We start from the raw sequence: 15,002 nt of genomic DNA on the forward strand, positions 1-15,002 counted from the left end.
AATCTTAATTGAAATATAAATGTCATTGACATTATTCCACATCTTTAATTACATATTATATCACAAACGTATTGATCTAAAGTAAGCTTAATATTTAGCGGATTGTCAGAGATTTTCAAGATAATCTTATGTAATATTCACAAGATTGAAACTAATCCGATCGATTTCGATGAAATATCAAGTGGCACGGGCATTTGTTGGCATCATTATTATACAATTCCAGACAGTTACAGCACATGTAATAATATTTTTTTCATCGCAATTTTCTTGCAGATTTTGACATCTCTTTGTCTTCGCATCAATTTTTTTGCGTTTTCTTCTCCCGAAGATTTTCATGTTCCCGAGAATGTGTAAACGAATATATGTTATCTCTTATTCTTCTCGTTCCGCGCGAAACCATAGCAGGCGAAATTTCACAGCGACGAAATCCACTGCGGTGACAAGTAGCGCCATAAATAGGCCCGATACGACGGATACGTCGCATTCTCGTTCGTTCTGCCACGCTACCTCGATACCTTTTCGTACTTTATTTCGATCCCGTTTCTCTCGGAGGAAGATCCGGAGCCATCAACGAGTAGATTCTACACCATCCCCGTGCATGCTCGAATCAGGCAGTTGTATCGTTGTAGTAAAAAAAAAAAAAAAATAAAACGCGTTTCCTCATAGATTTTCCCGAATGCATTTCTCAAACAAGATTTTGTCTTTACCGTTATCATATAATTTAACAATTCATCATTTTTTCATTCCTTCGTCCCTCTTAAAAATTATTTGACATCTTATTGTTTCTCTGTATATATGTATATCGTCTGTTATTTCTATTTACTCGAATATTAAAAATTGAAAGAATAATTTAAGAAATATTCGAAAAGTTGTACTTGCGTTATAATAAGATATGATATCAAACGTGAAGCTATATTCGCTTTTAAAAAACTTGAGAATTATCATAATTATTTTTTAATGACAATTATTTATAGTAAATTATATCCTATGCATGGCTGATATAAATATATATGAGTCAAATTATTAATGTGATGTATAATCAATATGTGCGACCTATATATTCATTCGTCAAATGGTTTGATGATACAATTCTCGAATGGTATTTTTTTTCCGTGAAATACTGTATGGCGATTTTATTATCGACGATTGGTTTCAGGCGTTAAACTGGCCAACGTCCAACAATTATTGTACAGCATTGCGTAGTGAAAAATCTCACACCAGTTACACGATAGACCGGCAATGCCATGCGTGCCCAATGACAAGATATATTTTACACTTTTTATTATTGTTCAGCTTCTCATCGGCCGCTCATTTATTCATCTTACTAATTACTATGTATTTCTATAAAATATTGATTAAAAATATAAATCGAATTTTAATCACTCGAATAAAAAATCAGCATGCCATAAAGTAAATGATTCAGAAATACAATATACGTAATACACAATAATATATACGCCATAACTAATTTAATATTACGAATAAAAAACTAAATAAAATTTTATCGCTATATAGTCAGTCACATATTGGCACAAATATTCTGAAATGCAGCATAACTTGTCGACATTTAAAGTATTAAAACATAACATAAATTGCAGTTGTACGGAACAATTTTAGAGTATAATAAAAAGAGATTTTCGAAAATTTTGTAATTTACCTGAGTAACCTTCTCTCTCTCTCTTACACTGACCTGTTATTGCAATATCATGTATTGAATAATCATTATACTGCTTTTACAGCGGTTAAAAATAAATCTCGCTCTATAAATTCCCATTTCAGAGAAATGTGCTGTTTTGATCGCATCCTATTCGCGAACATATCATCTAATAATCATACTATAAATTTAGCAGTACTATATATGCGTAAAAATTAATAAGATTTGTCTTCCCACCCGATACGTTTGCGGATAAGTTCCTGTGCGCACACTGAAGAAAAATTATTAAATTAATAAATGCCCATTTATTTCAATACTGCCTATAATAAATTCTTTATTTGAAACAAATCTGTTTTGAAAAGGTTTTTCTTATATCAAATCAATATGCTTAGTTTCAAAAAAAAAAAAAAAAAAAAAAAGATGTATTAGACAGTGTTAAAATAAATATTTATTCGAATTGAATAAATTTGTGTTCAGTGCACAAAATCAAAGACATTCGGAACGTTCACAAGTTAATTGATGACAAATGCCTTCGTCCCTCGGCCCCGGCGCTCCGCTATTTCAGAGCGATACATTTCTAGCGCGTTCGATCGGGGCGCGAGTTGCACTCCCGCCTCGCCGACGTTAACGACGACATGTGGGCTCACCGAAGCAAAACCACCGAGGAGTGCCGCGGGTGTCGTAGGTGCGACAGCGTCCATCCATCTATCCCGCACGGCCGCGACCTATTCGGGAGAGCAAAGCCCGGGCGCGCGCACAATATCCCTTCTGGGACATCTTTCGCCCTTTTAATGGCCCGGCCCACCGAAGAGGGTGGATTCATTCGCTGGAAGAAGAGAGATCGCATCTCTCTCGCTCTCCCGTCCGATCATCATCGATCGGTGATGCCTTCGCACTGACATCCCATCGATCTTATCGATCATAGCGACAAAGCGATGATGGTCCCCCTTTTCACCCATCCACCATCCGGGACGTGTTTTGATTTTTTGGTGAATGAGTTGTCAAAATCGTGCAACGCGATGTGACGCGCCGAAATTAAAGAGGGCTCTCTCTCGCTCGCTCGCTCGCTCGCTCGCTCGTTTCACCTGCGCGATTGGTTTCGTGGCAATCATCGTATGGGATATATGGCGGAATCGATGCACCGGCGATTGCATTCTCTCGCAGTTGTAACGATATTACGCTCGATTTTAACCACTCGCGCATCCCGGAGAGAGTATGTATCTATATTCGCCCGAACATGTTGCGACTCGCCGCAACTCGGGATTTGAGCGAAATGGTACACGGTGAGTTATAAAAGGGATTTTTTGCTTCAACTAAATCGCTATATCATCTTTGGCATTTGTGGGATTAATTAAATACATCGCTTGCATGCCAAGATATGTATATATATATATATATATATATATTCAATCATTTCCAGTCAAGATATATATATATAAATGATTGAATACCTCCACACACACACGCACCACAATTTCCATATCGCTAATATTAATTAAAAATTGCGAAATAAGATAAAAGGATACGTAATTGATGAAGAAAATATTCAGTGATCAAAATTATCGTTCTCTCGTATTAAATTAAGCGAGGCAAACAATCGTCCAGAAATAAAAGCCCTTCCGTTGTGTTACACTGATTAAATTCACAAAAGAAAAAAAAAAGGAAACATTCAGACAATCGGACGAATATATGCGCAGCGGTGAAAGTCTGCAGGAAAATATACGCACGTTCCTCTCGTGCAAAAGATTAAATTAACGAACGGATTCGCATCTTGTTTATTGTTGTCGGGAGGTAGATAGTTGAATTACCGTCGAAAGTCAACAAACCTATTAGACGAGATCGTCCGGCAAATTTTATGATAACGCCCGCTAGTGGCTTACAAATTATCGGTTAAGTGATACTAACTGCAGCCCTCCCCGCGCGATAATGCGCGCGAGATCTGCTCTACAGATGTTTCATAATGACGTTAAATGTTTCAAGAGCTTACAGGATTTCGCTTCAATATCGTTTAAGCCGTCCTGCCCGTATTAAAGTGCAGTTTACCGCAGCAGTCGACTATGTATGTAGAGAGGTCAGTTTCACGCTAAAGCGAACCACGCTCGCGCACACCGTCGTATCTTCTCTAACAGTCACCGTATGTATATAGCTTTAGGGGCAGCCCCGTGTTTTGTGCACTCTTCGCGGAATAAATGGCATAAATTTTAACGTTCGTCTTTCAACGCGAACTTTTTTCGGAGGAAAACGCGCGCGCGTTTGATTCTCGAAAAAAAAAAAAAAAAAAAAAAAAAAACCATTTGACTCAAAAATATACCGAAAATTGCCTCGAGAGGGGATGGAGAACGTCGCTTGCATCCAACGTTCACCAGCCACGAGGACTAGAGGACGCGAAATAAAACAACGTTGATGCGAAACGAGCCGCGTCGCGCGCTCGTCGACGAATTGCAAACACGGAAACGCGAACCGTATTTGCGGAACGTCGAGATATTTTACCGGTGCTCTCCGCCCGAATTATAAAAAAAAATTCATTTTACGAGCGCGCGAGTATGAAACAGAGTTAATTTAACGCGATTCCGCCCGACCGTTGTAAAAATTAATCGGGCGGCATTCGAGGCTGCCCGTTATTACCTCGATTTATATGTAACGATATACGCATAATCCGGGGATATAATATTAGCGTTGATAAAATTACCGTCTTCTCGTAAAAAACGAGAATGGAGATATACCCCCGAGTACAGAGACGCTGTCTTGTTTTTTATGTACATTGCCTCTACTAAAAGTGTAACATATCTCAATGAGCTCTTTCAAAAGTCAAAGTTTCTCATGTCAATTGCAAAAAATAATGAGAAGGGGCGGATAGTAGGAGAAATGATATATAGAAATCGTGTGTTATGCATAAACGTAAACACTGAACAATTATTGCCAAATTGGTAATCAGGGTGTTGTTGTCGCGCGTACAACGGGATAAAACGCGCTTATAATATAAAATATATCCGACATAAATAAATCTTTCCATTAAACGCATAAAAACATTTCGCTACCGTCTTCTTCGGATAATCGGCTTATAACCACTCGATGCTATTACAGCTCTCTTCGGTTGCCTGTATATATCTTTTTTTCCTTCATCATTGTATTCCGCCGCGGTAAAAGAATAACAATTGCTTCGCCGTATATATTTCGCGTAGAGAATAGGTATATATATTGATAAAATCGCGCTTTTGTAATTAAATCTATATAATTTTAACGGATTAATTTTTCTTCGGCTTAATTTTAAATCAATTGTATATTAATATAATTTTAAGATGCAATTTAATTCGATCAAAAACTGGCTATTCATTTATTGAAAATAAGTATACACATTTCAATAAATGAATAGCCAGTTTTTGGTCGAATTTAAATTGCATCTTATTATTTGTTAAAATTTTATCACCGGCGATCAACAATTAATTGTAAAGATTCAATATAATTTTACCTTAAGGGAGATTTTTTCACAATATTATATTTATTCTCAATTATTAGAAAAAAAAATTGTTAAACACGTTCGATCAAATTTTGAATGAACAAATTAAAACGTCAACGTATAAGACGTAGAAATAACATCGTAACAATAGTGGAATCTATTCGATATTCGCTAGCTCCGACAATCGGACAGCGAGAATTAAATTAAATTAGCCTCGTCTCCCGCCCTAATTGAAGAGAATTTTCCCGGTGAATTCGAACGATCAAAGTCGCGCGATTTTCCGAAAACGTGTCGTCGCGAGCGGATCTGCGAGATAAGCTCTATCGGCGAAGCAAGCGTAATTCATTCATTCGTTAGCAAAAGGAGCGATTGTTCCGCCGGCGGTGAGAGTTCCCGATCAGGGGATGGTTTACGGGAATGGTCGAGAGCAATCTCTCGAGCGACGCACAAAGTAAGGAACGATAATAGCGCGAAAGTAGATGCGTGTGTGCACGTGTCTCTCTCTCTCTCTCTCTCTGATCCAATTCCATCCCTTTCCTCGCGCCTTTCTCTTTCTCTCCCGCGTGTCTCGTGATGCGGAAACGCGAAAGGCGATGAGGAGAGAAGACGAGTGCCCGGGGCGGTGGTCGTTTCCCGGGCAAGTAGCCGGAGTGGATGGATAACTTGGCCATTGTAACGAAGCGATGGCCTCCAGCGAGAGTAAATGATTGCCGGGGAAGCGGATACGGAGCGCTCGCGGAGGCTGGTCTTTGTTGTTTAGAATAACCGAAGGGTTCCTCGACGGTGCCCATCGAAACCACCCCCTCCCAACCACCCTCCCGCACCTCTTCCCCTCCATCAGCCCTATAGGTTCTAGGTCCGACCGTCCTCCCTCCGCACCTTCCTTTCCCTTCCATCCACCCTTTCCCACCCTCCGTCATCATCGTTCGTTCTCTCGCGAGCCCCCTCGCTTCGCTTTCCGACTGTTATCGGTAATTAGAGGTACGCTCGTGGCCACGCGACCATTTTCGCTCGGTCGAGGGTGTCCACTCCCGGATGAAATGCGCGCACATCCCCGGGACACCGCCGGGAAGGTCGCTAATTCGTTCGCAACCCTCGATACAAATATTTATATACGTCGGTAATCGTATAGCGGAAAAACTTTTCTCGCTTAAAACAGATTGCATTAATATCTATTCGAGTTTTTAACGCAATATCTTTTTCAAGAGAGCTATCTGTTAATTTGAAAAACACACACACGCGTATGGGATGGTTTTTGTTAAAGAGAAATACGATTTTTGTTACTACGCTGAAACAGAATTTTTGTTAACTTGACTAAACTTTTCAACTAAATATTATTTTCTTAATTGAACGTATATAAATATTTAAATTAAATTTAACGTATTAAATCTAACAAATCGTATATTTGACTAAGATATGTTCGATTAACGAAATAGTAGTTTGGTTGAAAGGTTTAGTCAAGTTTTTTTTTTTTTTCAGTGTACCTTTTTCAGAAGTATTCAATTTTTTCATGGAAATTTAAATCCGTATTAGTTGTGATTGGCACCTACTTTAAGTTATATAATTTAATTTTATATCGTTGAAAAAAATAAATCGCCTTCGATAGGAATAATAAATTAGCTTTTCGTATAATAAAAAAATTGATTAAAAAGAATATTAATTTGAGCTCTAGAAAATTTTAAGACGCGATTTTCTTCTGTGTTTGTAATATGTACTTGAAATCCAAGCAGCATTAAAAGTTTGACGCCCGAGGCGGCTGCATCATCGTTTCTCCCCTAGCTATGAGCCTGATTAGGATCAATTAACATCTGCACGCGGCAAGTTTCTGCGCGATAAAAGATTAACATCACCTTTTAATAAAGAAAATGAAATTAGGCCAAATGAAGAGAGAGAGAGAGACATTGTATAATCACTTAATCCTTTAACTTTGACAATACGTCTTGTCAAAAATATATTCTAATTTTTCACACGCATACTTTATATTCCTTTCAATTTTCTCATTACATTCATATATCTCTCTTATCAAATCTCCACATCACGTCTATAATATTTTCCGAAACTTTATCATAATTTTTTTATATACATCTTTAATTTGTTTATAATGATTTTAATATTTTTGTTAAGATTATTGTCGTAAATTGCGTCACAAATAAAAGAGACAACCCGCGCAGTATCTTTCCGTCAGATACTTTTATTAATTAACTAAGTGCGACGAATATCCGTTCCATCGCGAGAATTATTTCGCGCGCGCAAAAAATAGAAGGAGAGAGAGAGAGAGAGGGAGAGATACGCTCTCTCGTTCGACGGTCCAATATTTAGATATATCGCAATCGCGTATTGAACATACCGAGAACAATATACTCGTCGCTACACCGCATCGCACGCACACATATACATATACATATACGCACTCACGCATAATCACAGCGGAGAATTTCCACGTTTCATTGTAACGCTCGTCTACTCGCTGCGTTTTTCTGGCCGCATACGCCGCGCTCGATGAGTTATGTTATCTCTATTATCAGAGCAGAGAGTACCTGGCGCAAAGGCCAGATATACCTTCAGCCGCATTCGTCGGTCTTTGATCAGAATCTATTAAAAGGATCAGTTGCTCCATTGTGGGCCGCGTTCCCGCATCGATATTACCTTTTCCCCACTATATACGCGTTCTCTACCCCGAAATATATATATCAGAGTCTCTGCCCCTGTTACGAATAATATCTCGCGAGAGAAAGAGAGAAGGATGCACGACGGCCAATCTCTGTAATAGATCTTGGAAAAAGTTTTCATTCACATGGTCCATCGTTGTTAGCTTAACGATACACTGCCGATACCTTTATCCTTTTTGTACGGCGATATATTCGGCGAAGAGGAATAATAATCCGTGCGAGAGCAAATACTCAGCTTTTAACATATGGATATATACATATCTCGCCGACCTTACTAATTAGAAACAAAAAGTATTGCATCGGACTCGTTTACCGCATCGTAAACTTCGCCATTGCGATGGATGCGAGAGATATTTCACCCTTGAGCGTAATTACCTTGCGATAGCCGAGTTTATGGGAATACATTTATTCATAAGCGTTGAGGGATGAACGAGAGTAATATCGGTCATACATTGGTAAGAAGATGGAGGGGTAAGTTTCGTTTTTTTTTTTTTTTTTTCAAACCACTGTATTCTTTATCCGCGAAATTCTCCACTTGGTAGATAGATATTATTTCTAGAATTTTCTGTTGGCGAGAAATAGTATATTGTGTATCAAGTGCGGAAAGTTGACAATTGGTCACGAGTGCGGGGACAATTGGTCACATACTATTTTGTATTACAAGTGCAGGTAAAGTGGCTTTGTGCGCGTTTTCTGTGCGCGAGGTGGCCGATCGCACGCCGCCGTCTTGCGGCGGCGTGGGAAATCGGCCGCTTTCCGCACAGAAAACACGCACACAAAGTGCCACTTTGCCTGCACGTGTAATACAAAAAAATCTTAATTTCTGACACCGAACATTGTTTCAAATATCATTCTTCCGATTGGAAAAAAAGACAAAAAATTATCTTTGTGCTCCACCAAGATTTTTACATATATTTTCTCTCTTCTTCATACAATACATATTTAAACAATATATTTAACGTCGTCCAAGTATGTTTAACTGCGCATTTCCAGTTGATTCATTTAAACTCCACCTCGATGCGTAAAAAAAAAAAAAAAAAAACAGGCGACTTTGTCGAAGGTGAAACGAGAAATTGCAACTCGTAGACGAACCGCGGCGGCTAGCCTAGCGGCCCAGCTTCGACGCCAGGTAGCAACGACGCTCGGTATACGCTTGTGCATATTTATCAAGCGTGCGGTATCAAACGAGATATGCGTACTCGGGGCCAAAAGGTAAGCGAAGACGACGATGACGGCGACGGCGCGCGGTGTCGGGCGTATCCGCCAGCGAGAGAACAAGCCCGCCCCCGGTCGCCTCGGATACATATCCACCCCCGTTTATGTAAAAGCCGCGCGTACGGGTAACCCGCGGCTTAATAAAAGGACGGGGGAAACAGGGGGTGGAGGGAGAGCGAAGGGGGTGGAAAAACGAGAGACGGGTGGAGACGCGAACGTGCGGACGGGAATGCGGATCGCGCGACGGAAAACGTGTAGAGAGAGTGAGAGGGAAGGTGGTGTGCAAGAATCGAAACTCGGGGACTTTGAGTTCCAGTCGATAAAGCTATTAGCATTTAGACGAGCTGTCGTCGTTGTCGTCGTCGCCGTCGCTTTTTCCCTCTCGCCGCATCCCCCGACTCTTTTTCCCCCGCGTTGCCTCCCGCCTCGAACGGCAGCTTTGCTGAAATACATACCGATGTATCTCCATCCCCCGTCATCCCCCGTCTCTCTTATCCCTGCCCTTCTACCGCGATTTCTCTCGCGCATACACCCCGCGAATACACGTACACGCATGCGAGAGCGCGCGCTTTCAGCGGTGCACACAGAGCCGAACGCAGAGAGAGCGCGCATCGTGACTCCACCACCTTCTATCGCCGACAGACCGAGCGGGCAAATAGTAGAAAAGGAGAGAGGTGGCCAGACGACGCGGTGAAAACCGCGGTAAAGGGAGAGAGAAGGTTGCCGATATTGGAAAAGAGAGACCGCTTACGAGGGTGGACGCAACCACCTCTACACCATCCCCTATCCTTTCCATCCCGTGGAAAGGTGCTGCGCTTTCTCGATACGTTACGTCCGCTTACGAGAAAGCGCGTATATAGAATGGCGCGTTAATAGCGCTGGTCTAAAGAGACCGTGTAATCTGTTTAAATATGTAACAATAACAATTTTCCATGCGTTCCAACACGCATCCTCTGCGAGGAGTGGATCTCGATTAATTGGTATAGAATCCCTTAGAAAAATAATAGAAAATTCGAATGATTTTCTATAAATATAATGAACCACACATTCAACTGTAATTTTTCCCAAGTTGAAAATCACCGAGGACGCATTTTTGACGAAAAATCCGTAAGCGAGGAAGATCATTATTGCATGCGACAGGATATACACGTAGTTACCGCGAGTTAGGGGCGCGGGCGCACCGTCATACAAACACGTATACGGGGAAACGTTTACGTGTAAGCTAGCGGGTCCATCTCCACCAAAGAGATACCTATTAAAGGCATCTCTCCCGCGAGCACTGCCGTTGCCGTGGTAACCGTGTGGCTCGGCCACACGCGTGTGCACACGTGCGCGTCTCCTCGCGCGCACGTGTGTACTTGGCGTACATACATATACATATATATATGTATGTATACGCGCGCTTACCGGCAGAAACCGCACACTCCCTTCGAATCGCGAATGCGCGCTCGTGTACGCGATCTCACACGTCGAGAAAGAGGAATGGAGTAGGTGGAGGAGAGACGACGACAACCACGACGAGGACGATGAGGCACACGTATATATATATATATATACGTCTACGCTACTGCTGTACCATGCGGTGTTTCACCGAGGGGTGAAACAACCCTCTAATAGCCGGGGCGGCGCCTATAGCCAACCCTAATAGCCCTATCTCACCCTCGCCTCTCGCTGCGTCTCGCCTCAACTACGAGCAGGCAGCTTATCTCCTCTCTACGTTCCTCTCGCGCGAAACCGAGATCCCTCTCTCTCTCTCTCTCTCTCTTTTCCTCGGTTTCGACATCTCTCAGCCGCGTTCTCTTGATCTCTCTTACTCGTCCTATTTCCGTCCGTCTCCCTTCTCGACTACCACATCCAGGCTGCGACTTGTCTCGCACTCTATCTACTTTCGCTATCTCCCTTTGTCCCTAATTCCCTTCTTTCTCGCTCCATTCCAACCCCCTCTATCTTTTTCTCCGTCTCTTTCCCTCCCGATCCGCGCCACCCGGTGTTTGTTTATTTGATGCCTTTTCACTCTCTATTAGTCTCCCGCGCTCCTACATTTTCTGATTAGCCGGATGTCGCGCGTATACAAGCTTTACCTACCTACCTACCTACCGCGCCCGTCCGATTCCGCGCGCCGGCTTTTCTTTGAACCGGAGGCAACGAGAGCCACCCGATCGATCGTGCCATCCCGCACCCTCCCTCTCGCCCCTCTCCTCCCCCGTTTCCTCCCCGCTGCCGCCGTTGCCTGCACCACTCTCTTCGTGCGTGCGGACTCCGCCGCGTGTTTGTGCTCGTGCGTGTTTAACGATTCGAGTTTTCGTTTCCGCGATGAACGCTCTTTCACTGACGGTCAACCGCGTTGCGCGCTCCACAGAGAGGAAATAAGAGAATGGCCTCCTCTCTCTCTCTCTCTCTCTCTCGCGTGCCGTGTAAAAACGACGATTTTCCCCGAATTTCTTTATTTCCAATCATCACCACATCGCTTCTCGAGGCGATTTTTTCGCCATTTCCGAAGAAATCGTGGTGTATCGATTTATCGTTATTGTTGATACGCGCGATATTTTTTTATTCAAAATTGTACATTGTTTCTTTCCGAATTTCCTAGGCGTATGTACGTGTAATATATTTATATTCGATGCAATTTTTCATACAAGATATAGCTTTCAATTTGAAAACTTCCGTCTATAACCAATTGTCAAATTATGTACATATTTATGTACAATTATGTACAAATTATGTACAATATTTCAATATATGTACATGTACAAAATTCCATTTAAGATTTACCGTCAGCTTTCGAATATCTAGAACCGCGACACAATGCACACGATTCTTTCCCGTAACGACGGGGAACGGAGCGGAAAGTGATAACATATGAAAATGCTAAGATCCATTACACAGGTTCGCAGTTCTGGAGTTAAACGCGGAGAACAGAGAGTAGAGCTCTCTTTTCCAAATGTCGTCATCGGGAGAACGAAACGTGGTGCATCACGATATTACTTTCCCGACGCGCTCGTAGCATTTTTCGAAATTAAATGGAAAACATCATTGAGCCGGCGTGCGGCTGGCGAGAGACGGAGGAAGAGAGAGAAAGAGAGGATCGATCGCGTTGTAGGCGTCGAGGCGCCTCTTGCACCTCTTTCTCGTCAGTTTTTTTCACGTGCGGTTTCATTTAGCCAGCCGGCAATATCGCGCGGACCGGAATATATATATCTCTTCCCTCCCGATTTTCCATTTTACCCTCTTAAAACGTACCATATACATATACATATACCACGAAAAATCCTTCTGTCTTTTATGCTCTTTCAAAGATCCTTTGTTCAGCCTTTTTATTTCTTTCGCGCGTATATAATCATCGCGAGACTCACCATTTCGGTCCTTTCGGGGAAGTGAAAAGATATCACTTCCCCCAACCAACCATCTTCCTTTCGTTCCCTGTTCCTTGCGAGGTTCGACAAAAATGTGACGACGACACGCGAATCCAACGGGATATGCTATTGCTTGTAAAAGCTCGATCTACCGCGTCTCGATTGCACGCAAAGTCGAAACTGCGACTTTGCATGCTCTCTCTCTCTGTCTCTCTCTGGTTGGCCCTGGTCTCGCGACAGAATTTTTTGGGTTTCCTTCACAGAGGATCTCGAAATCCGAAACGCAAAAAGGGGATGAGAGAAGAGCGGACGAAAACGGGGTAAACGGAATATTCGCGCGGAGAAAATACGCCGGGTGAGCGGAAAACCGCGAGAGAAGAACGGTAACCAAATTAACCGTGCATAATTCACGTGATACATTTAGCGGAGTGTAACATTAATGGCGATGGAAAGCGATAAAAAATTATGCGCCAAGCATCCATCGCGCTTCCCTTTGCGGCGAATGGATCCGAAATATACAATGCATTATTTAGGAATATATGATTAAAAAAACGTCCGATCGAATGCTTTCTATCAAAACGAATAATTGCGCGCTACCAATCCGAGAATTTAATCTACCGATTCTATTATTTCCATCGGAATTGATTTTTACTTGGCAAAAATATCAATGATTCAAAATAGCAATATTCGTAATTATCAGTTATTTATCAGAAACTTTAAGCAGTTAGAAAGAAAAAAGCTCACGAAAATCTTACGAGTTAACAAAAGTGCAATCAAATCCGGGGTGTGTTTTATTTTAATAGAATTATAATTAAAAACTTTCTTCTAAAGACAAAAACTAAAAAATTAAAATTCTGTTTGGAAAAGAAGCTTATGGTCTGATATTCTATATAGAGATAAAAACATATATTTCTTTTATATAATACTCGTACTAATATCTTGTTGAGAAATCATATGATATCATCCAATGAAGTTTACATTTCAAAAGAGCACTAAATTATGCAAATAAATTTTATATATAAAAAGTAATGGATGTGTCGCGCGATACCATATTTTACGATACATTTTAACTCGAGAAGGGAGTTAAAAATTTACTCATACGTAATACAATGCGATATACGCTCCTATATAGTTTACTGTTTAATTAATCATACATTAAAATAAATGCATACATGTATTTTTAATTGTGCGCTTAATAATTCGATATCTGTCCGCATTTTACTCCGTATTTATGAAAGTCATTATGAAATATTTTGTATTTTGCAGAAATAATGATGTATTAATTTTTCCATACACAACTATCGCATATCATTAAATATTAAATACATAATTAAAGTTATGGATAATATTTTATTAATATGCGAAAATAGCAATCGGTACAAATTTTTAATGCAAACCTTTACCGGTCTTTTTTTTAATCTTGATTATTATTATTCTTAAATCTTAACAATATAACTTTTATATTTCATGTTAAAGAGATATTTCATTAGCGACTCAAAAAATAAAGATTTAAATTAAATAGTTGAAAATAATGTCAAATCTATATTTATTTTATTATTTACCTTCGTAATAATTGGAAAATATAGTCGTGTAGAAAATTATTATGATATTGCAGTAACGATGTAAGTAATAAACGGATTATTACATATTTTTTTTTTTTTTCAGGAGCATAAAATAACTATTGCATATGATTTATTACGTGAGTAATATTTAGAGATAAATAATTGTGTTTTTTTCGTTCTAAAGGATTTTTTATTCCACGAATGAATGAGCGAGATGAGTTCAGAAACGCCTCAACACTTCGCATTTCCTGCTCTGGGCAGAAAACCACACCGAGGCTATTCACGAAAGTTGCCTAATTTGACCGCTACGATTGTCCTTAGGGGATATACCCACCCTCGTCCATTAACACAACCCCCACTATACTTCACCTCAAAGTGTAGATCGTAGCCCCTTCTCTGTTAGTCGAAACGTGAAAACGCCATTATTAAGCGCAATATCGCGTTATCTCCCGCCGCGATATTGTCATATGTGCGCAACTTATTCCCAACGACATATCTTTTTACTGAAAGAGAGAAGTAACTTTTGTGATATCATCTATGCAAATGTACGAAAAGTTTAGCGTCGAAGCCACGTTGCGAAATAAAAGGTGAGGTTTAAACGACGAGGCAACAAGGAAGAGAGAGAGAGAGAGAGGAAAAGTTTTCATTATTCTAATAATTTGACAAATTTACAAAATTGCACTAAAGGATATATTTTCTACAAAAAAAGAAAAAAAAACACGTAGGTAGCAACACGACAGAGCGCATGCTTTTATAATGGATATAGTTTTAAAAGTCTCGCAATTTATTTATCATTGAGCGATTTTGACGTTTCGAGTATCTTAAGACATATAATATCGCAGAACTTTGTAAATTTTTTATATTAAAAAAATATATATATATATACAAATTCCCAGATATTTTTATTCGGATTTGATATCTAGATAAAATGAAGAATTTATGCGAAGAAAAATGCGCAAGTCAAACTCGCGCGTTAACGTTGATATCCTTCCTCATTACTTTTGATCGCGCGGACATTTCATAGCGCGGAAAGCATTTTGCGGCTTGGGGGCCCCTTGAAAATAAAGTTTACTTGAAAACAAACCCCGGTAC

Source organism: Nylanderia fulva, unplaced genomic scaffold (assembly GCF_048542155.1).
Source record: "Nylanderia fulva isolate GAGA-0341 unplaced genomic scaffold, ASM4854215v1 Scaffold13, whole genome shotgun sequence".
In the NCBI taxonomy this organism is placed as follows: domain Eukaryota; kingdom Metazoa; phylum Arthropoda; class Insecta; order Hymenoptera; family Formicidae; genus Nylanderia; species Nylanderia fulva.